This window comes from Vipera berus (assembly GCF_964194415.1).
Source record: "Vipera berus genome assembly, chromosome: 2".
In the NCBI taxonomy this organism is placed as follows: domain Eukaryota; kingdom Metazoa; phylum Chordata; class Lepidosauria; order Squamata; family Viperidae; genus Vipera; species Vipera berus.
Window position 1 is genome coordinate 159,284,866 of NC_138203.1, and position 27,457 is coordinate 159,312,322.

Here is a 27,457-nt window from a genome sequence, read left to right on the forward strand (position 1 = left end):
AAATCAGCACTCCAGTTGACTGAGGAGGGGCCTCCGAGGATAAAACACCCCAGACCCAAACTGAGCAATGTGGTATATGCTGGGCAATGCAATAAGACACGTGCAAATCTGTACACTGGTGAAACAAAATAACTGCTTCACAAATGCCTGGCACAACACAGGAGGACAAACCCATAAGAATTAGATTCAGCAGTCCATCTGTACCTGAAAGACAAAGATCACTCTTTTGAAGACAGCAAAGTCCACACTCTGGACAGAGAGAACCACTGGTTTGGAAAGAGGCAGTCAAAGAAGCCTTCTATATTAAAACTGAACAGCCCTCTCTCAACAGAGGGGAAGCGGGATACGACATCACCTACAACACAGTCCTTTCAACAGTCCCAAGAAGGTTCCACACCTATTTGCACTCTGATTCAAGTGACCTTGAGGGTACAGATAAATCCCAAAATGGCTTCAGCAACTCTCAGTGAGCTAACAGCCATCCTTCAAAGTGCTAATGACCAGATGACTGCTAAGGAATATAAATCCTTCCATTCCCTACCATTCAGCCAGAACTGAAGAAGCTTCTTGGATGAGAAGTAAAACATTTTCAAGGAAAAAAGCAAGGAAACCCAGTTGCCTTTAGAAAAGCACCTCTGGGACATGACAATCCAGAAAATGAAATGATGGATCACCAAACAAATCAACCCAGAGTTCTCACTGAAAGCACAAAGGATCAGTCTCAAATTGGATACATTATATGAAGAACCAGATTTCTGGAAAAGGCTCTAAGGCTGTGAAAGGTGGAAAGAAAGAAAAGAGGATGAGAAGTCCCAAGGAGGATGGACTTATAGTAGCAATGAGTACACTAGTGGGAGATCTAAAAGAACAGATTAGGGATAGATCATGATGGAGAACATCTATCTATGGAGGTTACGTGGAGTTGAAAATGATTCGGTGGTACATAATAATGACAATTTAATAATAAATTAAATATAATGTAACTTTAAGTCTCTCTCTCTCTCTCTTTCTTTCTCTCTCTCTCTCCCTCCCTCCTTCCCTCCCTCCCTCTGTGTGTACATGAGTAAATAAATTTCTTTCCAGGTCTGTTTTCCATCAAAGTAACATAGTTTGCCTTTGAATTTACTTGGTTTCAAAACCAGCTTGCAACATAGCATCGGAGGATGGGAGTAATTCCTACAATTTGAGAAAACGAACTTAAAAACCCCTCAGATATGTTGAACTAGTTACGTGTCCTTTGCATCCTAGCTGATCTTAACAAAGTCTTTCCAAGAGTCCAAAAGAATACACAGGCCATTTACTCCTAAGATCAATAATTTCCAAGTTGAAAATGCTCTGCTAATACTGTTCCCTGTTGAATTTGTCTATTGCAGCTGCAGCGAAAAGAGAGTTATGAATGTTAAGCGGTCAGATATTCATCTGGGGATCACTTACAACAAAAGCTCTGAATTACCAAACCTCTATTTCCCCATGAAAGGCAGAGATGAGAGGAAAATAACTAAAAGGAAAAGTGGGTTCAGTTTACCCAACAAAAGTTCCAAATATACAACTGCAGTTTGTTCTACAATATTCAAAACTGACGAGCATTACTTGGTAAGTTTATTTTTCAAATGCATAAATATGTAGCATTAATGAAAGCAGAGCTAATGCAGATAGTCCTCGACTTACAACGGTTCATTTAGTGGCTTTGAAATTACAACGGCACTAAAAAGTGACTTATGACATTTTTCACCCTTATGATCATTGCAACATCCCCATGGGGGATGCTTGACAACTGGTTAACATTTATGACGGTTGCAGTGTGCTGGGGTCCATGTGATCATCTTTTGCCACCTTCTGACAAGCAAAGTCAATGGGGAAGCCAGATTCACTTAACAACCTTGTTACTAATTTTAACAACTGCAGTGATTCACTTAACAAATGTGGCAAGAGAAGTCGTAAAATGGGGCAAAACTCAACAAATTTCTCACTAAGCAACATAAATTCTGACCTCAATTGTAGTCCTAAGTTGAGGACTACCTGTATTGACCAAATGACCAAATTCACCATTAAATGTTGTTGGGGGCAATAAGCTGACTTTGTAAAAATGCCGCTGGGGGGGGGGGGAAAGCCCTAATAAGCAGGTATATACATAGAATGAAGGCTATTGCTAAGCACATTGTGCTTTAGATTTTAAGCCACCCTGAGTCTTCGGAGAAGGGCAGGATATAAATGGGATTTTAAAAAAAATGTCTGAGAAATAGTAGCTGGCCACAACTGAGCAAGTGAATGCTTCTCTATGTCTGTAAAATTTAAGTATCTGGTAGTTACTCAAAGCTTTTCACTGCTACTTAAAGTGTTGCCTCTTCCTGTCACATACTACTTTTTATTAATAATAAATAGCTCCAAAATAGAGCCATAAAATGAATCTTCAGCTATTCAGCAATGAAGAAGCAAAATTACAGGCATATTTTCTAAGAATTTTTAAAATGCTAAATCTTTGGGGGTTCGTTCTCCTCTGTTATAAACATGATGGAACTATTGGAGAAGAAAGTTCTTCACCATTAAAACTGGGCTGTAAAAATGATGAAAATAAAATCTCAGAAGTTAGGGGATGAAAATTACTCAGACCAAGGTAGAATGTTCTAATCTGCAACCTAATGAATAACAACTAACTACAGTTGCATTTCCATCGTGTTTCAGGCCTGGTCAGAAATAGATACTGCCCTGTTCACCTTGGGATCTGAAATTCCTGATTCTTCTGGATCTTACAATGATTCCCAGTATACATGGTATCCTCATAAAGAATTTTTCTGAGTTGGAAATAAGGAGTATTGAAAAGCAGCATCTCTCTCATCCAGATGATTCATTCAAGGGTTTCAGAGATTGTACAAACTCTTGGTAGTCATGCCTCAGAGTCTCGGTCAGCCCTAGGTTGCGAAGTCATGTCCGACCCATCGCGACCCCATGGACAATGTTCCTCCAGGCCTTCCTGTCCTCTACCATCTTCTGAAGTCCATTTAAGCTCACACCTACTGCTTCAGTGACTCCATCCAGCCACCTCATTCTCTGTCGTCCCTTTCTTCTCTTGCCCTCAATCTTTCCCAGCATTAGGCTCTTCTCCAGTGAGTCCTTCCTTCTCATTAGATAGCCAAAGTAATTTCAACTTCAGGATCTGGCCTTCTAAAGAGCAGCCAGGGTTGACCCCCTCTAGGACTGACTGGTTTGATCGCCTTGCAGTCCAAGGGACTCACAGGAGTCTTCTCCAGCACCATAGTTCAAAGGCCTCAATTCTTTGGCGCTCAGCCTTTCTTATGGTCCAACTTTCACTGCCATACGTTGCAACTGGGAAGACCATAGCCTTGACTATACGCACTTTTGTTGACAGGGTGATGTCTCTGCTTTTTAGTGTGCTGTCTAGATTTACCATGGCTTTCATCCCCAGGAGCAAGTGTCTTTTAATTTCTTGGCTGCAGTCCCCATCTGCGGTGATCTTGGAGCCTAGGAAAATAAAATCTGTCACTACCTCCATTTCTTCCCCATCTATTTGCCAGGAATTGAGAGGGCCAGATGCCATGATCTTGGGTTTTTTAATGTTAAGTTTCAACCCAACTTTTGCACTCTCCTTCTTCACCCGCAACAAGAGGCTCTTTAGTTCTTCTTCACTTTCTGCCATTAGAGTGGTATCATCTGTATATCTTAGGTTGTTGATATTTCTCCCGGCAAACTTAATTCCAACTTTTGATTCATCTAGCCCTGCCTTTCTCATGATGTGCTCTGCATATAAGTTAAATAGGCAGGGTGACAGTATACAGCCTTGCCGGACTCCTTTCCCAATTTTGAACCAATCAGTGGTTCCGTGTCCAGTTCTCATTGTTGTTTCTTGACCCGCATATAGGTTTCTCAAGAGACAAGTAAGATGGTCTGGTACTCCCATCTCTTTAAGAACTTGCCACAGTTTGTTGTGATCCACACAATCAAAGGCTTTAGCATAGTCAATGAAGCAGAAGTAGATGTTTTTCTGGAACTCCCTAGCTTTCTCCATGATCCAGCGTATGTTGGCAATTTGATCTCTGGTTCCTCTGCCTCTTCGAAATCCTGCCTGTACTTCTGGTAGTTCTTGATCCACATACTGCTGGAGTCTAGCTTGTAGGATTTTAAGCATAAATTTACTAGCATGTGAAATGAGTGCAATGGTGTGATAGTTTGAACATTCTTTGGCACTGCCTTTCTTTGGAATTGGAATGTAAACTGATCTTTTCCAATGCTGTGGCCACTGTTGAGTTTTCCAAATTTGCTGGCAAATTGAGTGTAGCACTTTTACTGCATCATCTTTTAAGATTTTGAATAGCTCAGCTGGAATACTGTCACCTCCACTAGCTTTGTTGTTGCTCAGTTTTTCTAAGGCCCACTTCACTTCACATTCTAGCATGTCTGGCTCGAGGTCAGCGACCACATCATCATGGTTATCAGGGATGTTAAGCTCATTCTTGTATAGTTCTTCTGTGTAATTTTGCCACCTCGTCTTAATCTCTTCTGCCTCTGTTAGGTCCCTGCCATTTTGGTCCTTTATCATGCCCATTTTTGCATGAAACGTTCCCTTCATCTCTCCAATTTTCTTGAAGAGATCACTGGTCCTCCCTATTCTATTGTTTTCTTCTATTTCTTTGCACTGTTCATTTAAGAAGGCATTCTTATCTCTTCTAGCTATTCTCTGGAATTCTGCATTCAATTGGGTGTATCTTTCTTTTTCTCCCTTACCTTTCGCTTCCCTCCTTTCCTCAGCTATTTGCAAAGCTTCCTCAGACAGCCATTTTGCTTTCTTGCATTTCTTTTTCTTTGGGATGGTTTTAGTTGCTACCTCTTGTACAATGTTGCGAACCTCTGTCCACAGTTCTTCAGGCACTCTGTCTATCAGATCTAATTCCTTAAAACTATTTGTCACCTTTACTGTATATTCAACAGGGATATGATTTAATTCATACCTGAGTGGCCTAGTGCTTTTCCCTACTTTCTTCAATTTAAGCCTAAACTTTGCAACGAGAAACTCGTGGTCTGAGCCACAGTCAGCTCCTGGTCTTGTTTTTACTGACTGTATAGAGCTTCTCCATCTTTGGCTGCAGAGCACATAGTCAATCTGATTTCTGTGTTGACTGTCTGGTGATGTCCATGTGTAGAGCCGTCTCTTGGGTTGTTGGAAAAGAGTGTTTGCTATGACCATCGTATTATCTTGTCAAAATTCTATCAGCCTGTGCCCTGCTTCATTTTGTACTCCAAGGCCAAACTTGCCTGTTATTCCGGTTATCTTTTGGCTTCCTACTTTAGCATTCCAATCCCCCATGATGATAAGGACATCATTTTTTGGTGTTAGTTCTTTAAGGTGCTGTAGGGCTTCATAGAACCGGTCAATTTCATCCTCTTCAGCACTGGTGGTTGGGGCATAGACTTGGACTACTGTGATATTGAATGGTTTGCCTTGGATTCGAACTGAGTTCATTCTGTCATTTTGAGGATTGTATTCCAGTATTGCTTTTCCTACTCTTTTATTGACTATGAAGGCTACTCCATTTCTTCTGAGGGATTCTTGCCCACAGTAGTATACCTGATGGTCATCTGAATTAAATTCACCCATTCCTGTCCATTTTAGTTCGCTGATTCCTAAGATTTAATTTAATTTAATTTAATTTAATAATATTTATATACCGCCCTTCTCCCTGAGGACTCAGGGCGGTTCACAGGGCAAAAGTCAAATACAAAGTACAAACATTAAAAAGAGATTAAATAATTGCCCAAGTTAAAACAATTAATACAATAATAAAACCCCAAAAATAAAATTAAGAGTACAAAAAAATAAAATAAAAACCCCACCAATCCCCATCAGGCTAGGCCGGCTTGTACAAACAAAAACGTCTTGAGATCGCGACGAAAGGAGCGAAGATCGGGCGCCATCCGGAGCTCTACCGGCAACTGATTCCACAGCTCCGGAGCGCCCACAGAGAAGGATCTCCCCCTGGGCGCCACCAATCAACATTCTCTGATCGGTGGCACCCTGAGGAGGCCCTCTCTGTGGGAACGCACAGGGCGCAGGGAGCTTGATGCCGGCAGCAGATGTTCCCTAAGGTACTCCGGCCCCATGCCATGAAGGGCTTTGAACACCATTACCAGTACCTTGAATCTCACCCGGAAGGCAACTGGCAACCAATGCAGCTCACGGAGCAAAGGTGTAACGTGGGAGTATCGGGAGACTCCCAATACAACTCTCACGGCTGCATTCTGTACCAGTTGGAGCTTCCGGGTGGTCCTCAAGGGCAGCCCCATGTAGAGAGCGTTGCAGTAGTCCAGACGAGAGGCCACGAGCGCATGAGTGACCGTGCATAAATCATCCCGGCTAAGATAGGGCCGCAACTGGCGCACCAGGCGAACCTGGGCGAAAGCCCCCCTAGTCACAGCTCCTATATGGTCTTCCAAGGTGAGCCGTGAATCTAGGAGGACTCCCAAGTTGCGAGCCCTATCTACGGGGGGTAATAGTTCACCCCCCATAGCAAGAGGTGGAATGTCCGAATAGACCCGGGATGAAGATATGCAAAGCCACAAAGATGGTATACATGGTATCCTCATAAAGAATTTTTCTGAGTTGGAAATAAGGAGTATTGAAAAACAGAATCTCTCTCATCCAGATGATTCATTCAAGGGTTTCAGATATTGTACAAACTCTTGGTAGTTATGCCTCAGAGTCTCGGTCAGCCCTATAGGATAGACCAAGAAACAGATGCCACATAGGCTAAAACTACTTTTACTGATAGAAATATGGACATTCATAAGAAGACAGGCAATAGCAACAGATTACTCTCTCCCCTTGTGTGGGCTTAAGCAATATTTATCTACTCATTGCCTTCGTAACAAATCTCCCCTCTCTTTGCCAAGGTCACCCTGTTTACTCTCTACAGTATCACAAAGTTTCCTATCTGCAGATCTAGACAAAGGTTTCATTGACAGCTCTATTTCTTCTTTAAAGCAAATTTAAAGGTTACTAGGTGGTAGGTGTCAGGGCCAAATGCTGGACTAGAAAAACTAATTATCTAATAAACTGTGACTTAGTCCTAGAATGTCAGAGATGCACTTAATAGTGATGAAACACAAATTGAAGAGATACAACCTTTTTCTAAAATGCTGAAGCCATAGGGATAGAGAGATGAAGAGAAAGTCCTAATCAATCCCACACACATAAAGAAAGAGTGAAACTAAAATACAGGGTGGACCAAAAGTCAAGTCCCATAAGCCAACAGATGATCTAAAGGGAGACCATCACATCACAATTTGCAACCATCAGAGAGAATGCTACTGTACTTAGGAATGTTCACTGTTCAGGTTTAGAAGAAAATGGCAACCAATTTAAACATGTAATTCAATTTATCTAATACATTTCCTATAGGGTTTGACTTTGATACACCCTGCATATATAATAAAGCTAAGAGTCATACAATAAAATCACAGCCTCCAACATTATACACACACACACACACACACACACACACACACACACACCTTCCAAGATACTACATGGGGACATTTATCAATATTCTGACCATCTGCTATGTAGGGGGGAAAACTTAAGTGTAAAAAATAATAGCATGCAAGTGCAAGTGCAAATGCACCAGAAATGCACCACAAGAAAAAAATTAACAGAGCTAGCATTCTTACCCATTATTGGGGGAACTGTTCTTCCTACATTTGCTTTGAACCTAAGAACAGCACTGACAGATCAAACGAAAGACAATTTAATCTAAATTAGATTGGCTAATATGGTGAAGCAGATATGATCAATTCTGTCTGAGAGCAGAACAGGTACTCAATGTTACCCTTCTCTCTGCTTCTCACTGAAAGTAACAACTAATTCTATAGTAATCCTGGCTTCCATCGACTATATCTTTTGGTAGCAAAATTCCATATGAAAATGCATTTTCTTTCAGCTGTGCTGATTTTCCACTCTTTCATTCTATTCAATGATGGTGGATTCATTGGGGGAAGAGAGAGGAATGACAGGAACATTAGCTGCATTGGCAGGAGAGATGGACTCTGAGAGTTCCTTCAGAAGCCTGGCCTTTAATATCTCTGCCATGTAAGGGCTCTAGATAACTTGTTCAACAATTAGGCTGTGGAATGTTCTGCAAATATCCATTTTATGAACTTCGCAAAGTTTTATGTGTGTGTGTGTGTGTGTGTGTGTGTGTGTATGTATATGTATATGTATGTATCTCCCAGACTGCTTAACCATTTAATATCAATTTATGTATTTCTTGATTACATATTATTTGTGATTGCCTTCTGATGTTTCTGTTGCTACTGAAAGTTGCATCATGAAGCATGTTTTCTAATTATAAATCAGCTACACTACTATCTATACCATTTTATGTCTTTAATAAAACGAAGGGGCAGTCCATGGAATTTAGAAAAGACTCAGCTGCTGTCTTTCCTCATAAAACAAAGGGAAGATAGAAAATTATATACCTCAATTGCTTACTAGAATTGAACAGCAATCAAGTGAGAAAAATAAGAGACTTCTCAATTATTGCAAGTTACCTGTACTCTGAAGAGAGACCTACAGAGCTGCCCAAACCACTTAATTTTCAGATGATATCAGCTCCAGCTTCCCTTTCTATAATGGGAGTTATTACAGGAAGAGAGGAACAGCATGAAGTTAGTGCAAGTGATCATGGCGTTGCTCCCATCCCACACATGCATTTTTATTCCTTACGTCTGCTATTCCTTTCCATTTACTTTCTGTCCTTTTCAATATATTCCAATATTTTTCTCTGCCTTTGCTCATAGCTGTTAAATGGAGGAACTGTGACCAGAATTATGTGGCAAATCTACTTTTTCTTCCAAATGCCTGTGGTTTGCAATGAAACCTTAGAGAATGAGGCGACATGAAGGAAGAATCAAAAATGAGAGATTGCCTTTAATTCTTTAAATTTAAAGACACTAGCACTGCAATTCCAGAGAAACTGTCTTGTTTTAGAAAAGCAAAAGTTCTGCAATAGGTTTGACTACCAGCAACTTTCTCAACCTACTTGGTGATCTCAATAGTTATTGAGTATTAGGCTGAAACTAATCCATTTCCTTCTCTATGGATCTATGATCATCCAGTTTTTATATATGTGAGAAATCCATACATTTTGATGTAGCTCAACAGTGTCCTCTAGAGCAGTGGTGGCGAACCTATGGCATGCGTGCCAGAGGTGGCACGCAGAGCCCTTTCTGTGGACATGCGCGCCATCGCCCCAGTCCTAGGCCTTCAGCTGGGTTTTATAAAACCTTTTCACTTTAGGCCTCCACCGCCATGTGCAAAAAGAAAAAAGATTCAATCAATCAATCAATTTTAACTTCTCACGAGAAAAAAAAGATCTTGCAAAGTTGGAATTGATTGATTGAACTTTTTAGTCCCAACCAGTCTGCCATTACCACCGCAGCCATGCCCACCCAATGGGCCATGCCCACCCGGCACCCAATAATGCATAAGTGGGTTTGGGGTTGTAGTTTGGGCACTCGGTCTCTAAAAGGTTCGCCATCACTGCCCTAGTTTTTTTGGAATGATGATCAAAACTTAACAAGTTAAATCCTATTATTGCACAATTCACATCCAAAACGTTAGCTCTTTTGAAGCATGGTTTGTCCATTTGGAATTATCCCTTTTTAAATTTCCTAAGTATGGCATGCTTAAGAAGGCAGGATCACCACTAAGTCACTTTCTGATCTGCTACTAAGAGTCTGCCATCAAAAATGAGGAAATTATTGATCAACACAACAGACTCCATTAAGGATGCTTATAGATCAGGGGTGTCAAATTGGCGGCCCGTGGGCCGGATGCATCATGGGCAAGCCACGCCCACCTGGGCTCCGCAAAAGGAAAAAAATGTCGCAATATGTCATGATACGTCACGTGATGCGATCGAGTTTGACATCCATGCTATATGGAGAGCTCCTAAGCACTAAAAATCAGAGAATTTTTATAAAATGCTATATCATTGAGATTTGTCACCAGAGAAAATGTCTAGAATGTATAAAGGTACTTCGAGTCTTTGCTGGAGATGTGAACGGCATAAAGGAACATTTTGTCATGTTTGATGGACCTCTTTAAAAAAATTGAATACAAATATATACATTAATTCAGAAGATTTTAAAGACTCTGGTACAATTGAAATCAGAGGTTTTTCTTTTGGAGCTAACAGGCAGACAGCTAGAAAAGAAATCATGGAACTTTGTTTTTATATATGGTAACTGTAATGATATTATTAGATGCTTAAAAGTAGAAAGGTTCACCGTTGCCCACAATGAAGGAATGATTAAGATGATGATATCTGCGGAGATGCTAAATTAACTTCTTTGATTAGAGAAAACACAATTTCTACATTAATGCCTCATAGAAATACACAGACTTTCTGCATGGAACAGAAAAAATGCACTTATGGCTTGTGGTTTTGTTGATTACAAAAAAAATGGACACTAGAAAAAGTGAGCTTTTTTATAATCACAGAATAAGAGACTTTGTAATCATACTTGTATTTGCTGCAAAGGAAACCAGAAGCTTCTTCTTTCTTTATCTTTCTATCCTTTCTTTCTGCACTTTTGTTCCTTTTTCTTTCTCTCTTCGAGGTTTGGGTTAGTTTTTAAAGTTCTTTATAAAACATCCTTCTGCCTATATCAGTACCTCGCATTCTGAATGGGTACCATGACTGATAGTCACAAATGAAGGTAAATATATGCGGCCTAGAATAATGTTGTATGATCCAATCTGGACTGCCACCAGAACCAGAGGTTAAGTCTTCTGAGCTTTCAGACTCATGCTGGAGCTCATTATCATGGAACTTCTCAAAGAGAAAAATGATGGGCTCCAGTACAAGTCTGAAAGCTCAGAAGACTAAACCTCTGGTCCTGGTGACCAACCCAGATTGGATTCTATGACTGACAGCATTGAAAGCCACAGAAAGACAATGGAGAGCTAAGACAGAAGCAACTATCCCCATCCCATGTCTGTCAGAGGTCCTCTACAAGCCTGACCAAAGCCATCTCAGCGCTCTATCCTGGCCTGAAACCCACCTGCCACAGATCCAGATACGCTGCTTCCCTTAGAACCCTTTGGAGCTACAGACCTACCACCTTCTCAAGAACCTTTCCTAAAAATGGAATGTTGGAAACTTGTTGAAAATTGTGCAGTACAGCAGGGTCCAATGATGAAAGCTCTTAATGAGAGGAACAATGTAGTAAACCACAGAAATATGACACTAGATGAAAATAGTCAATAAAAGTGATTTCATCTGTTTCACACACCTTTTTTCCTTTCTCATTAGCTACAGAGCATAAGTTAAACTACTTCCATTGTCAAAAGGGATAATGTTTCCCAGGCTTTATGGATAATAAAAAGCCATTATTGATCTCTGCTGATTCATCTCTGGAGCAGAAATCCTGCACATCTCCTAGTTATAGCCTTCTTTTTTCAGCCATGACAAATCCAAATGATACCCTAAAGGGAAAAACCTCTGAGAAAAAATAAAGAGATAAGTGGAATAATTTAACCAAAATGCCTACAGCGTATTAGTACAAAATCTGATTTTAAGAAATATATCATGGCATCAAACTGTGCTGCATTTTTAAACATGAAAAAGAGGTAATTTTGTTCTTAGGTTTAGAACAAGTTGATGACATTGGATTCACCCAAGTGATTTTATTTATATATGGATTTTATTTATATATTCACCCAAGTGATTTTATTTATATATGGAGGGAAAAAAGAAAACAAAATGTCAATCCTATTAATAAGAACAGAGGGATGCTGTTGTAACAAGCCATAATGAGTGAAAAATTGAAGCATCACAAAACCATCAGCATCGATTATGAAAACACAGCATTAAGAAACGGCAGCTCTGCCATTCAGACTTTTGGTAAAATTTCCAAAATTATCTATTTTTTCATAGATTTACTTCTCTGTTTTAAAGAGCAAGTTTTATTATAGCAAGTTGTTTACATATATTCCTTAAGGGATTAAGTACACATTCAGAGATATGTATAATGTACCTATAAAGAGTCGGCCAACAATGCAACTTTGTAGAATTGCAGAGGACTTTTGCAGGAATCATCATCCTCACAATGCAAGATCCTGAACTTTATTAGAAGGGAATGTGCAGAAGATTGTGTGAAGGCACTGATGACCTTTGTCACAAGAACTTGGAGGATACATAGAAATTGATCCAATAGACAGAACAAACAGCTCCTTCTTAGGAATTTTAATATCTTTCATTAGCAAAACAAGGCAAGTTCTTACTCTGGTTTTCAGGCATGTAAACTAATACATCTTTACTACAGCAATTCCTTTTTCCCACACTCTCACCTTTCTGATAAGCAGTAATTAAGCAGCAAAAGAGCAATAAACCAAAGATTATATATTATATTATATTATATTATATTATATTATATTATATTATATTATATTATATTATATTATATTATATTATATTATATTATATTATATTATATTATATTATTATATTTATTATATATTATTATATTATATTACAATTATAATTATAATATTGCATAGTATTGTATTGTATTGTACTGTATATTATATATTACATTATATTATATTATTATTCACCGATGAATTTTAAGTTGTTGTGTTGTTGTTGTTTTGTTGTTGTTGTTGTTGTTGTTGTTGTTATTATTATTATTATTATTATTATTATTATTATTATTATTATTATTATTATTATTATTATTATTATTATTATTATTATTATTTGTATACCCCTCCCTCTCCTGAAGGACTCGGGGTAGTGTACAGGGCAATTAAAACACTATAAACAACACATAATATATAAAAATTAAAATAAATTAAACAAGTAGCCCTGAACAATAAAACACATTCTAAAATTTTAAAATCTAAAATCCCAGTCCCTCAGTCCAGGCCGGCAAGTTCGAATAGCCAAGTCTTCAGGTCACGGCGGAAAGAGCGAAGGTCAGGAGCCATCTGGAGCTCAACAGGGAGCTGATTCCAGAGGGCAGGTGCGCCCACAGAGAATGCTCTCCCCCTGGGGTCCACCAGTCGACATTCCCTGACCGACGGCACCCTGAGGAGGCCCTCTCTGTGGGAGCGCACAGGACGATGGAAAGTTAACACCAGCAAAAGGTACTCCCGTAAATAACCCGGACCCATGCCATTTAGGGCTTTATAGGTCATCACCAGCACCTTGAATCTCACCCGGAAGACAACTGGAAGCCAATGCAGCTCGCGGAGCAGAGGTGTTACATGGGAGTATCGGGAGACCCCCATCACAACTTGCGCGGCCGCATTCTGCACCAGCTGGAGCCTCCGAGTGGTATTCAAGGGGCAGCGCGTTGCAGTAGTCTATCCGAGAGGTCACAAGCGCATGAGTGACTGTGCGTAGGGCATCTTGGTCCAAGTAGGGCCGCAACTGGCACACCAGGTGAACCTGGGCAAAAGCCCCCCTCGTCACAGCTCCTATATGATCTTCAAAACTGAGCTGTGAATCAAGGAGGACACCCAAGTTGCGAGCCCTATCTACGGGGGGGTAACACCTCACCCCCTATAGATAAAGATGGAATAGAATGGACAACCCGAGATGCCGGTATGCACAGCCACTCGGTCTTGTTGGGATTTAGACGAAGCCTGTTCCTCCCCATCCAGACCCTCACCACCTCCAGGCAACGGGACATCACGGAGAGGGCATCACTGGGTTGATCTGGGGTGGAAATAAAAAGCTGGGTATCATCAGCGTACTGATGATACCCCACCCCAAAACCACGAATGATCTCACCCAGCGGCTTCATATAGATGTTGAACAGGAGGGGCGAGAGAACCGACCCCTGAGGAACTCCACAAACGAGAGGCCTCGAGGCCAACCTCTGTCCCCCTGCCAACACCGACTGCAAACAACCCAGGAGGTAGGAGGAGAACCACTGTAAAACAGTGCCACCCAGTCCCAACCCCCTGAGGCGCCACAGTAGAATACCATGGTCGATGATATCAAAAGCCGCTGAGAGGTCTAATAGGACTAGGACAGAGGAGCAACCCCTGTCCCAAGCCCACCAGAGTTCATTCACCAGTGCGACCAATGCCATCTCCGTGCTGTACCCAAGCCTAAAGCCCGATTGGTAGGGGTCCAGATAATCCGCTTCCTCCAGGAACAGAGGAAGCTGATGAGCCACCACACTCTCAACAACCTTCGCTAAAAAGCGAAGGTTGGAGACCGGACAATAGTTGTTCAAAATGGCCGGGTCCAGGGCAGGCTTCTTGAGGAGGGGCCTCACCACCGCTTCCTTCAAGGCGGCGGGGAAGCTACCCTCTCTCAAAGAAGCAGTTATTATTGCCTGGAGCCAGCCTCGTGTCCCCTCCTGAGCTGCAAAAACCAGCCAGGAGGGGCACGGGTCCAATAAACAAGTGGTGGAACTCAGCTTCCCCATGATCCTGTCCACTTCTTCTGGAGTCACAGGATCGAATTCTTCCCAAGTAATATTCCCAAGACCGCTCGAAGTCCAAGCCGGCCCGAATCTGAGCGATTTTATCTGCCAGATATTGACTGAATTCCTCGGCACAACCCTGCAGGGGCTCCTCCCTCACCTCGTGATTCAGGAGGGAGCGAGTCACCCCAAACAGGGCGGCCGGGCGATTATCTGCGGACGCGATGAGGGCAGCGAAGTAATTAGACTTCGCTGCCTCCATCGCTGCGAGATAAGACCTCGTGAAGGTTCTTAATTGCAATCGATCAGACACAGACCGGCTGGACCTCCAACAGCTCTCTAGGCTCCGTCTCCGACGCTTCATCTCCCGGAGCTCCACAGAAAACCATGGTGCCCGCCGGGATCTGTGTCGGGTCAGGGGCCGCATGGGAACAATGCGGTCGAGTGCCTCCGTGGCTGTCCTTTCCCAGGCTTCCACTAAGGCATCGACCGGGCTGTGAGCGAAGGTGGCAGGCACAGATCCAAGCACCTCCTGGAACCGTTCAGGGTCCATTAGGCGCCTGGGACGGAACCACCTGGTCGGTTCCGTAACCCCGCGACAGGTTAACTATCTCTCTAACAATATGTGTACAGTCTACAATATTAACAATATATGTGCCTTGCTATACATTGCTCTCCTACCTAAGTTTTAAGAAAGAAAGGGGTAATTATGCTAGCTGGCAGACACCAGCCAGAGCTGATGGGAGATGGATGGTTAAGAAATATGGATGGTTAAGAAATATGTAATATAAATGAATAAATTTATTCTTGCTATGTCAAGATATAACCTTTCACTCTAGCTTTCCACAAAAGAAACCAACAGCAAGGGTATGTGTCCCCCGTTGCCCTGTTTCTTCTTCAGCAGGTCTTCTCCAGATCCCACATAGCTGCACTTCAGACCTCTTGCCCCTGTCTCCCTTGGAACAGCAAGTTTTCAGCAGTTCAAAACTGTCTAATCTGTTTTAGGATTACCAGTGATCTTTTTTCCTCTCCTTCCTAATGGTTTCTCTTCTAATACTCCTTAACTATCTCCTCCCACTTTGCCAGCACAGCAAGCAACCTCCTTTCTTATGAGGAAGTTCTTGTGCTTATGATAAAACAAGCTTTGTCTTCTACTCCTAACTTCTATTTAAAAAGAATATTATGCATGCTTATAAGCTCACATGAGAGAATGACAGCCAGCCATAGGCTACAGTCTGTTATTGTATGTTACTTAAGTACCCACAGTTACAGATAAGATATACAGATGATAACCTCATCATCATCGTCTCTGTGCTCATCCATGTGTGTTAATGGAAACTTATTACAATACTAAATAGGCAGGAGCCCAAAACCCATAATTCCCTGCCGGTTCTGGAGAAAGCACTCAATACTGATGGCTGGCTTAGAAAAGAAAGCTGTCGGTTTAATCGGCAGATTAATATGAACTCTATTTTTGGGGAGAAACTACTGCTGCCACTGCCAAATTTCTTTGACCAAGTTCAGAACTTGTAAAAGGGAATAGGAAGAAACATAATGGATGAGCTGTAAAAAGGGACACTTGACCATTTGTATCTTTCTTCCAAATGCCTTCATTATGCAAAGCAATGTTCAGCATGTGACTGATGTGCTCTAATGGGAAAACTGATGAAATCCTAATTGGGTTGACAACAATGACTAATCTGATACTATAGAAGTGAAATACAGATGGTCATCTTAACAGAACCATTTTAGCTAATGCAGAAAGCAGCTGCAACCAGAACTTTGATTCTGAAATCTCAGATCAATGCCAAATGTTGTAAAGGTTAGGCTGCCGATACTGCCAACGTCCCAAAGGTGCTTCTTCAAGAGGCAACTGGACTTTCTTGTTTTTCTTTGAAGACGTTTCACTTCTCATCCAAGAAGCTGCTTCAACTCTGACTGGATGGTTGGAATTGGAAGGATTTCTATTCCTTGCAGACAGCTGATCATTTACATTCTTTTAGAGAATCACTGAGGCCACTTGCAGGTTTATCTGTGTTCTTAAGGTTACTTGTGGGTACAAATGGGTGTCCATACCCATTTGCATTCTTTCAGAGAGCCTGTAGAGAGTCATTGAGGCCACTTGGAGGTTTATCTGTGTCCTCAAAGTCACCTGAGTGGTGAAATGGCTGTGGACACCGATTTGCACCACTCGGGTGACCTTGAGGACACAGATAAACATGCAAGCAGCCTCAATGACTCTCTAAAAGAATTCAAATGACCAGCTGTCTGCAAGGAATATAAATCCTTCCATTCCCCACCATCCAGTCAGAGTTGAAGAAGTTTCTTGGATGAGAAGTGAAATGTCTTTAAAGTCTAGTTGCCACATGAAAAAGCACCTTTGGGACAACCATGACCTGGATAAATGAGAATCTCCATAGATGATACTGCCAATGATACACTTGGTGAGACAAGCTGCAGAGTATGTGATTGGTTAGAAGAAGCATAACTTAATAGTGGTTGTTGTTCGCACCTACAAAATCTTTTAAATAGCAAGAAACTATACATTCTGGCAGTGGTCATGGCAGTAAATAAAAGAAGGTTTGGTCTTGCAGCACTGGTAGGATTAGAGGCCATGGTCAGTGAACCACTGCTGAGGGCTAATTCAAATCAAATGTCTTTCATTTGGTAGCACTTCAAGAAAAATAGGTTTTTTTAGCAAGATAGTTGAACTGAGGTTCTTTCTTCACTCTACTATGAATGAGATACTGTATTGTGAACAATATGCTAATTCAGAGGAACAGGGAAAAACAATGATAGCACTGCTTTAAAAGGAAAGATAATTTAATATTCCTCAGTCTAACCTACTACCTATCCATTCAATCTACTATAGGTGTTTCAGTGCTGCTTTTAGTATGCTTTCAAGAAGTCGCTTGCAATTTCCAAATGTTAAATTACAACTTGCAGAATAACCGTAAGGTAATATTAGTGATAATGGAGAAGCATGGATATAAATCACTGGCTCATATTTTTTTAGCTTACAAATGTGAGCTTTAGGCAAATTTGGAGAGCTGGCATCCCTTCCAATTGCTTCTGAAACATAATGCTTTTATCAACGATCACAGCAGAACAGGCTTATGAAACATCATTGTCCATTTTTTCTCCATTAAAAGAAAATAGGAAAAATTGCCTTCCAATATTGGTGATGAGCTACTTCTATTTCTAAAGGCATTACAGTGGCATCTCCACTCCTAAAAATAAGAATAAAATTTCAACTGCTAAAAGCCAACAATTTCAGGCATTACCCAGTTTTTTAAGAAAAAGAAGAAGAGATTGGAGCATATAACTGTAGTCAAAGGTTGTGGGCTAAGAAGAGATCTGTCTTGGCTTAAATAGTGCAGAGTCAAGGTTAAAAAAGAAGGTGGAGGATAGTACTTCATCAGTTTTTAAAAGTTTTATGGCTCTGGGCTTTGGGCAAGAACATCCAAAGCCCTTTCTTTTTCCTTTTATTATTTTTTTTTAAAGCTAGGCTGGTAGAAGAGATTTTTATTTATTTATCATTCTTTTTACTTAATTTGCTATACTCCCAGCTACTAAAATGTCTTGGTTTACAACAAAAGCAAATTAAAATCAAACATTAAAATGATTAAGATTGCAAGTAAAAACATTCAAGTAAAACTAATTATGAATATTAATAATTGAAAGCCTTGATGCATTTCAAAAAACTGGGTCAGCAAGAGAAGCTGCTAAACCCTACAAGGCAGCCAGAGGAGCCTGTAAGCAAACTTCTTCAGCATGTCAGTATGTATGGGACTTCATGCTGAAAGAGGCAGAAAGACTTAGAAATCATAATTGGACGGACAAAGGCACATGGCATTGCCAATAAGGCATATCAAAGCATACTATTTCTCAGTGCTTTTTTTGTAAAAGAAAAAGGTGCCGGAACTCACACATGTCATACAACCTGCCTTGCCTACCCTACAAGGTTCCATCCAAAAAAGGTGCCGGAACTCCGTTCTAAGCGTTCTATGAGGAAAAAAGCCCTGCTATTTCTCCTTTCCAGCGCAACAAAAATCAGCCCTTCACTGCAGCTTCTTGTGGTTAAAGAAGAGAGGAAGAAATGGACAATCTTCCACTATTTGCAGGATGAAGGTTGTCATAGGACTCACAGCTCCCTCCTCAAAAGAAGATGAATAACAATTTTGAACAGCGACTAAAGCAGATAGAGCAATTGTTTTCATGGCCCCTAGTATGTTTATGAAGCATTCTGAGAGTTTATTAGGTCACAAGACTTTACAGGTTATCCTCAGTTTGACTACCATTGAGCCACAAATTTTTGCTGCTGAGTGAAACATTTGTTAAGTGAATTTTCCCCCATTTTATGACCTTTCATGCTACAGTTCTTAAGTAAATCACCATAGTTGTTAAGAACATGGTTGTTAAGTGAATCTGTCTTCCCCTTTGACCTTGCTTGTAAGGTCACAGAAGGTGATCACATGACCCGGTTGGCAATTTTTTCCAAATGTAGTTACTACTCATCTGCATATTTAAAAAGGTATACTGAAATCTCATTCAAATTTGCCAAAATCACAGGGACTTCAGAATGTCATGTGATTTCAACATTATTTTAGGCAAGACAGGTCTTCCTCATGCCAGCTTTTTTTACATCTTGATAAGTTTACATGACTGCGATGTGATAGGAATCTGAGTGTTTCAGCTTGGTCTTTTAATTCCATAATTGGGGAATGGCTGCTTTAGACAGACACTTACAAGCGAATGAGACTTATTACTCATAGGTGTGAGGTAGCATACTTTTCAAACTAATTTCTCAGAGCAGTGCAGCTGTTCCTTTTAATTAGTTCAATAATTTTCTTCTTCCCACAACATTCTCTCCAGCATTTATAACTGATTTCAACTAAACCAAAGAGTATTTTTAAAGGCCCTGATTAACACTCTGCTGCTTAAAAATCATTTTAATTTTGCTTAATATTAGTAATTATACCTAAAGAATTCTAAGGAAACCTAGCCAGATTCAAATTGGATGACAATAGTTGTATTACAAAAAATAGGAAATAAAACTAAAGGCCTCAGAGGGGCATTTCTTATGAACTCCTGCTACTGGAAACAAACTGAAGATGCTAGAAGAAATCTTATTCCTAAATTCAAAATCATAATGTGTTACAAAGCCTTTGTAGTCATAGGCCACATTCACTTACTTACTTACTTACTTACTTACTTACTTATATATTTAAATTTCCATAGTCTCCCATCTCAGTCAATGATGCTGGGTGGCATAGAATAGATTTATTCTTGAATTCAAATAAAATAAAATCTACTACACAAAAGTTGGAGAAACAGGAATGACAGTTTTCTTTGAACAATTTGATATCAAACCAGCTCCTGTTCAGACTTCCTTCTCCATAACAAATTCTTTCTTCACAGCTCCAAGATGATTGTTACTAAGGTGAAGAATGGAACTCTATGTACATAGGGAGGAAGGCCAAGGAACATCTCCAGAAAACAAAAATGAAGAAGTGAGTAACAGAAATAAGATTAGGAGCTTAAGGCTACCAAATAAGACTATACCTCAAAGTAATGAAAGTACTCATAAAGCAAGGCTAAAATGACTATGTCTATCAATTACCTCCCTGTATTAAAGAGAAACAGTGATACATTTTCTATGTGCGTGCTTTTTTCCTTTTCTTTGGCAATACATGTATTTTTATCTTTGTCATTTTTTTTCTATTTTTCTGTCATTTTAAAAGCAATAAAAGAATAAATAAAACGGACTTCCAGTGGCGACGCGACGCCGAAGACAGCCGTTTTCGGGCTGCCCGCTCCGCAGCTGTGTTTTTCCATCGTAAACAGCGCCGATCAGCTGTTTAGATGGATTTGAACCCCCCTCCTCGGGAGAAGAGGAGGGGGTGAGGCCCCAGGTAGGGGTTGAGCTCTCCGGGGCTGCCTGAGCTGAGAGTTTGGGCGGCTGAAGGATTGAGCCCCCCCGAAGCCTGGGTTGCTCCGAGCTGCGCAGCGCCCCTGCTCCAGGATTTATGGAGCAGAGCCAGGCGTTAGCAAACACCCCTGCCAAAAGGAAATACTTTTGATTATCAAGATGCAGGCAGAGCGGTACAGGAGGTCAAGGTGATGTGGACTCTTATCTTTACTCTCTAGCTCAATGGATTTTATAGCTTTAAAGTGAAAGTGTGCAATAAGTGAAAGTGGGGGAAGATGGCGGCTAAAACTTCTAAAGCTCTTCGGAGTGCGGGGTCTTCCCTGGTGCAACAGACCTCATTGCAAGCTTTGCTTCCTCCTGCACCTCCTCCGGCATTGACGCTTAAGGATTTACAAGATGCTCTTGGAAAGCATTCACAATTGATGTCTGACATGATGGATGAAAAGCTGAAAAAGTTGGAGGAGAAAATGGAGGAGAAAATGGAGAAATTGGAGAAGAAGATGGAAGAGAAGTTTAGAGCAATGAGGGTGGACATGTTGTCTATGATTGAATCTGTAGCTGAATGTGTGCAACAGCTGGATGTAAAAGTGAAGGATCTCAGTCAAAAGAACTCTATATTAGAAGCAAAGGTATTAGAAAATGAAAATATAAGGGATAAAATGGACGGAGAATTGAGCCTTGCTCAGTATCATCAGATGCAGTATGCTATTAGAATCAGGGGTTTAAAGGAGAACTGTAAAGAAGATTTAAAGCAGCTGATTTCTGAGGCTCTGGAAGGGGTATTGGGCCAGCCAGCATCTGAAATTGAGGGAAATATGGACAAAATTTTTCGTGTAAATTCATGGATTGCAAGACAAAGGAAGTTACCCAGAGATGTGGTGGTCTATTTTACAAAGAGAGTAATTAGAGATGAAGTCATTCAAGCTGCTTATGATACTAAACTGGTAGTGGCTGAGCAAGAAGTCTTGGTTTTAAAAGAGATTCCTCCAAAGATTTTAAGGAGAAGGAAAGATTTTGCATTTTTAGTACAGGAACTTAAGAAATGTGATATTAAGTTTAGATGGGAGATTCCAGTTGGACTGGTGGTGACGCATGAAGGTAAAAGACATCGTCTGGTTACTGTGGCCCAGGCACATGATTTTTATAGCAATGTGTTAAAAGCAACCCCCCTATCATTTTTGGAAGCTGTAAAGGGATACGGCGAGGGAAAGCTTCAAGATGTTGCAGACAGACAGATAGAGGACAATGGTGTTGGAGGGGATCAAGATACAGTTTCATCGGATGTTGCAGGAGGCCAGAGGAAGACGCGTGCCGCCCTAAGAAGAGCGAGACGAGAGCAAGAGCAAGACCAGCAGATAGTTATGGAATCTCCAAAGTGTACTTACAGTGAAGATGTGGGAGGGGCGCGGTCCAAAGAAGTTTTGGGGGTCATGACAGACGTGCTCCAAAAGTTTTGGGGCGTTAAGATTGCTGATTAAATTTTTAAATTAGAATCTTAATGGATTAAATTTATCATAGAGGAGAAAGAAAGTTTTTTTTAATATTTAACACAATTTAAGATGGATGTTATTTGCTTGTTAGAAAAGTATATTAGGGTTATGGTCTAAAAGTATGTGTTGAACTAAGAATGGGTATGCAAGCTCCTAATTAACAACAAGTTGTCTTACAGACTGCTTAAACCTTTTTTTTTTTACTCTTTTTATTTGAACTCAAGGATGACTTGGAACTGCGAGACATTTGGTGTGATACATGCAAGAATTATTTTTGATTATGGTTTAGTTTGGTTGGAGATTATTAAGGTTAATAGATAGGCGCTTTTGGCGCGTAACTGAGAATTTGTTTAGAAATTAGAGAAAGGTTGGAGAATGTAAATAGTAGGTGAAAGTTTCTTTTTTTTTTCTTTCTTTTTTTTGAAATTAATATGAATAAGGACTGGGATTAAGAAAATCTATTCTGAGTAAAGCTCTTTTTCTGTTTTTCTCTTTTTCTTTTTTACTTTATTTGTAATATTAATATTGTTTGTATTCATTTTACATGAGCTAGAGGGAGATAGAATTAATAGTTTATTGCTGATAACATAGGGGTGCTTATGTTTGTTTTTTTATTTTATACCCTGTATTTAGCTCTGGGAAGTCGGGGGGGGGGAGGAGGGAATGGGGGGAAGGGATAGGGAGGGTTGGGTGGGGGTGGGGGGGATTAAAGTCAAAATGTATTGTAAAACTTTTTAAATAAAAAAAAAGAATAAATAAAACAAAAACAGTGAGCTGAAAACGGGAGCAACTTGGACAATATTTTTTCACATGATGAAAAAGGAAAATGAGAAGAAACAATGATCATATAGCTCAAAGCAGACACACATATATACACTCACAGCTGATCTACCTCTCTGATTTTCAAATCTATTTTTCGTTGTAGATTGTGTTTTTCTTCACATATAGAGATGTGGAGGGCTATATACAGTAGGAGGATTTAAGGTGGCAGTTTGCCAAAAGAATAAGTGCTAACTTGGTATGAAAAGCTCACATGATAGATCTTGCTATCGTAGTTAAACTATTCACATCTAGTCTATGTAATATTACAACTCTCATTGTCATGACCTTTACCTGGGCTAAATGATGCATCACAGGACAACAATTTTTGAACCAAGGTACCTCAAATGGGCTATGAATCCAAAATCTGGGACCCACAACTCTCAAGGAAATACGGGAAAGTTGTGCCTGCTTCAGTACTGCTGGCTGCTGCTATGCTGCTCCTGTAGTCATGCAAACTTCATTTCAGTCTTGCAACCCCTTTCTCCCTCCCCCACCCAGCAGCAAGGAATTAATTCATCATGTGGTTCTTAAAAAGGAACAACTTTAAAGGGCATGAAGAGGGGGTCTGGATTTTTTTTATTTTTATTATTTTTTATTGCTTTATGTGCCCTTTCTCTGGCACACAAACATGCACATGTATCTATATCCCACCTTTGTTCAGGAACTAAGGCACATACCTAGTGCTCCATCCTTCTATCTTTCTTCCGCACACTGTGAAACGGGTTGAGCTGAAAGTCACCAAATAAGCTGCTACTGCTGTAGATGGAGTTGAAACTGGATTTCTCTGTGTCAGTCAAATACATTAGCCAGGGTATGTTAGTCCTGACACATCCTGTTTCATTTTTCAACTGCTTCTGACTCTAAAACTGCATGTAGACTGGCCCCTCCTTCATCCACCAAATGTCAGGTAGGGCGGTCCTACCCTAGCCCTCAGAAAGCCATGCAATCCTATTTTTAAACTGTCTTTGGAGAGTTTCCTACAACTTTCCTACAACTCAACTGTTCCGAGGTGAAAAAGTCAACATACAAATAGTGGTACAAAAAAATAAAATTAAAATTAAATTAAATTATCATCAGCATAATTATCCCATGTGGAAAGAGAGGGAGACAATATGATCAAGAGATGACACCAAACGTCTCAGGATGTGATAAGGAGAAAAGAGGAATTGGGGAAGGGAAGTGTCGCATGTCTGCAGAATCACAAAGACAGACAGAGAAGACAAGAAGAGATAGAGGTGGAAAGGGAAGATTAACTTGAGAATATGTAGCAATCACTAATTACTGCAGGAATTCCTCAATATGACAATGTCCACCTTCAACAAGACCTCAGCAGAGAAAGAGTGATTCAAAATACGGTACATGCTTGCACAATGTAATATTTTTCCTGAAGTTGGTACCATGGCTAAAGATTGCCCTCACTCTCATGTGTTCCTATTCTATAGAGAAACTGCCGATTTCTGCTATATAAAGGCAAATATCAGGATGGACTATTTGCAACCTCTATCTAATGATCTCAATTTATATAGCAATGATGAACCTATTGCAAATTAGTTCAGGAAGAAACAACAGCCACTTACAAATGACATCCTTTGGTGCCAAAAAAAAAATCCTTCCAACAAAGAATGGATAGAATATGTCTGCAATTATTCAAGGGTAAATCCATCATTACAATGGACATTTAATGCCAGACCTCAAGCAGCAAGCCAAGCTTGTTCAAATTTATGTCATGGATCTTCCAGACAGCATAGAATTGAGATCGAGTATAGTCCACAATAATGAAATTCAATGTGAAATTGTTGAACAACTGGAGAAACTACAACAACAACCAAAACCTGGATACTGTGTCCTTTGAAAAAGAACAAATTTAAAAAATACCAAAGCTTCCATTGTCATTCATCCTGACTGAAAACCAACAATTGAACCTGAGAGATGATTTAATATATAAATTGACTCCGGAGTGGCCATCATTATACCAAACAACAATGAAACTGAACCAACATCATGGCACGTTATATTGAAAGAATAAGGAGGTGGTTTGTAAATAATTTCAGTCCCATTGCTCCAAAGACATCTTACAACATATGTTTTTCTTTCCTCTTGGAGACAATGGCTGGCATCACCAGCTCCAAATGATGAACAAGAAACTAATAGCAGTGCTTGTTACTATGTGTATTAAATAATGCACCATGAGAATGAGTTTAATAACCTTCTAAGAGGATGTCTATTCCAACAAAACATTTTTGACATGGCTGCTAAGATTGAGGACAAGCAGCTGAGTTATGTCCAACTGAATCAAGCGACCTTGAGATCAACAATGTACAGAAACTTGATTGATGTATTGAATGATGATGATGATGATTTTAGAAACATTGGAAGGTGCATCATTCTCTCTTCAACATTTGTTGGTGGACCAAGATATATGATGGAACAATGTCAAGATGCTATGATGTAAATACGGAAGTACAGCAATGCTTCATATTTTTATCACAATGACATGCAATCCAATCTAAAATGGACAGAAATACGGCAGCATTTGTTTTTGAATTAGCAGCCAAATGATCAGCCAGATTTAATCAGAGGAGTACTCAGCTTGAAGATAAAGTTGTTCACGAAGTACACATGTGTTCTGTCCAAAATTAATGGGACTTCCAAAAGACTTTTCAATCTCCAATAATCAACACTTGGTCTACTTCCAAAACAACAACAACACCACAGCATCTGCATAAACGTTGAATCAACTTTGGGGGGAAAAAGGAACCATTAAAAATAATAAGCAAAAGGGAAAAAGACACATTTAAATAGATCTCCAGATGGGGTAATTCAGATAAATGTTCACTGAGCTGTTTTTATTTTGTCCTATTTTCTATTAAATATAAAGCTTTGAAATAAAAAAAATTTCTTTCACCCACCCACCAAAAAATAAAAAGAATATTTCAAGGAATAATTATATAATGTATGTGAAAGCACTAGTGGGAATAAACACAAATGTAACTGCCCTATTGTAAATTCAGCAATGTTCAAAATAATTTCAGAAGAAAAAGAACAGGAGGTAATAACTTACAAGTCATTCAGTCTCAGGGCTAACTCATTTCATGCTTATTAAAAGGCAAAAAGACAGTAATCATTTAGAGACTGGAAAATAACAAGAATAACTCCTTAAGGAATTATACTGGGAGGGGGGGAGAGCAAAGAATTGAACAAGATCTGCACTTATAAGTTCTACTTTATGTCATCTTTAGGCAGAGATATGTCATTTAAGTTAACAATATGCCAGCATTTGACCTGCTTCAGTTTGCCTACCGACCAAATCACTCTACGGAGGATGCTATTTCTTCCGTTCTCCATCTGAGCTTGAAGCACTTAGAGGAAAGAAATACTCATGTGCATTTGTTGTTTGTCGACTTCATTTCGGCGTTTAACACATTCCCCAGCATCTAGTAGACAAACTGTGCCTTTTAGGCTTAAACACCCCTTTGTGCAACTGGATTCTGGATTTTCTTACCAACAGGCCCCAGTATGTGCAAGCTAGAACAAATACCTCTAATTCCAATACCATTTTCTTGAGCACAGGTTCTCCTCAGGGCTGCGTCCTAGGTCCGCTGCTGTTCACCCTGTTAACTCATGATTGTAGTGCTAGATGATACAAGAGTAGTGGAAGCTTACTGCAAGGAGGTTGAGGGGTTGTGAACTGGTGTAAGGAAAACAGCCTAGTTTTAAATACCGGAAAAACCAAAGAGATCATTGTCGATTTCAGAAAAGGCAGGCACAGCCACACTTCTCTGTGCATTAATGATTCACCTGTGGAGATGGTTACCAGCATCAAATTCCTGGGTGTGCAGCTAACAAGTAGGTTGGCTTGGTCACTCAACAGTGAGAAACTGGTGAAGCAGGCACAGCAGCGCCTGCACTTTCTGTGTCGCATGAGAAAAGCCCATCTTCCTTCCCCTGTTCTGACCACTTTCTACAGGGGGACGATTGAGAGCATCCCGTCATACAGCATCACAGTCTGGTTTGGAAGCATCACTGCTTCAGACACGAAGGCAGTGCAGAGAGTGGTGAGGATGGCCATAAAGATCATTGGCAGTTCCCTCCCTCCCATCCAGGACATAGCAGAGAAGCGTTGTTTGAACAGGGTCCGTAAGTTTATCTGGGACACTATTCATCTTCTTCACAACCTGTTTTCCTTGTTACCTTCTGGGAGGAGGCTTCGTGGTATCCATAGCAGAACATCCAGATTCAGCCATAGTTTCATTCCATACAGCATTAACCTTGTGAACTCTCAGGCTTCCTCCTTCCATTATATATTCAAGATGGACAGTATTTAATATTTTATTGTTATGTATATGTAGGGGTGTGAGTCTATACATATGTTGTATATAGTATGTTTTAGTTGTGTGTCATGTATGTTTCACTTTGAGAGTGGGCAATTAAATTTCATTTTTGATGTGTGCCGTGCCCACAGTAAAAAATGACAATAAAGATTGTCTTGTCTTGTCTTGTCTTGTCTTACCTTACCTTAAATTAGGAGCCATCACAAAGTGATGACTTTTAAACCAAGCCAGTACCTGTTAACATAAAATGCAGGGCTCTCTCCATCTCCATCATGTAGTATGATGATACCTTGCATTTATTACTATGTTTTCCCCTGTCCAATTGGTAGTACCAAATGCCTTTTTTAATTCCCTGTTGAGCATTTCTGTCAAGCAGATCAGAGCCATTAATCAAAGCTTTCTTTCATCTTACTTACGTGTTAGAACTT

At 40.2% G+C, this 27,457-nt stretch overlaps 1 protein-coding gene and 1 long non-coding RNA gene across 5 annotated transcripts in view; one reads left to right on the plus strand and one right to left on the minus strand.

Annotated features, from left to right (window-relative positions):
• Positions 1–27,457, minus strand: part of SLC39A11 (solute carrier family 39 member 11) — a 383,748-nt gene that overhangs the window by 265,384 nt on the left and 90,907 nt on the right. The window lies entirely within an intron of this gene.
• On the plus strand, positions 1,514–26,701 carry LOC308664535. The gene is made up of 3 exons (XR_014025685.1): positions 1,514–1,593; positions 19,876–19,967; positions 26,666–26,701. It is a non-coding gene; the product is annotated as an uncharacterized lncRNA (long non-coding RNA).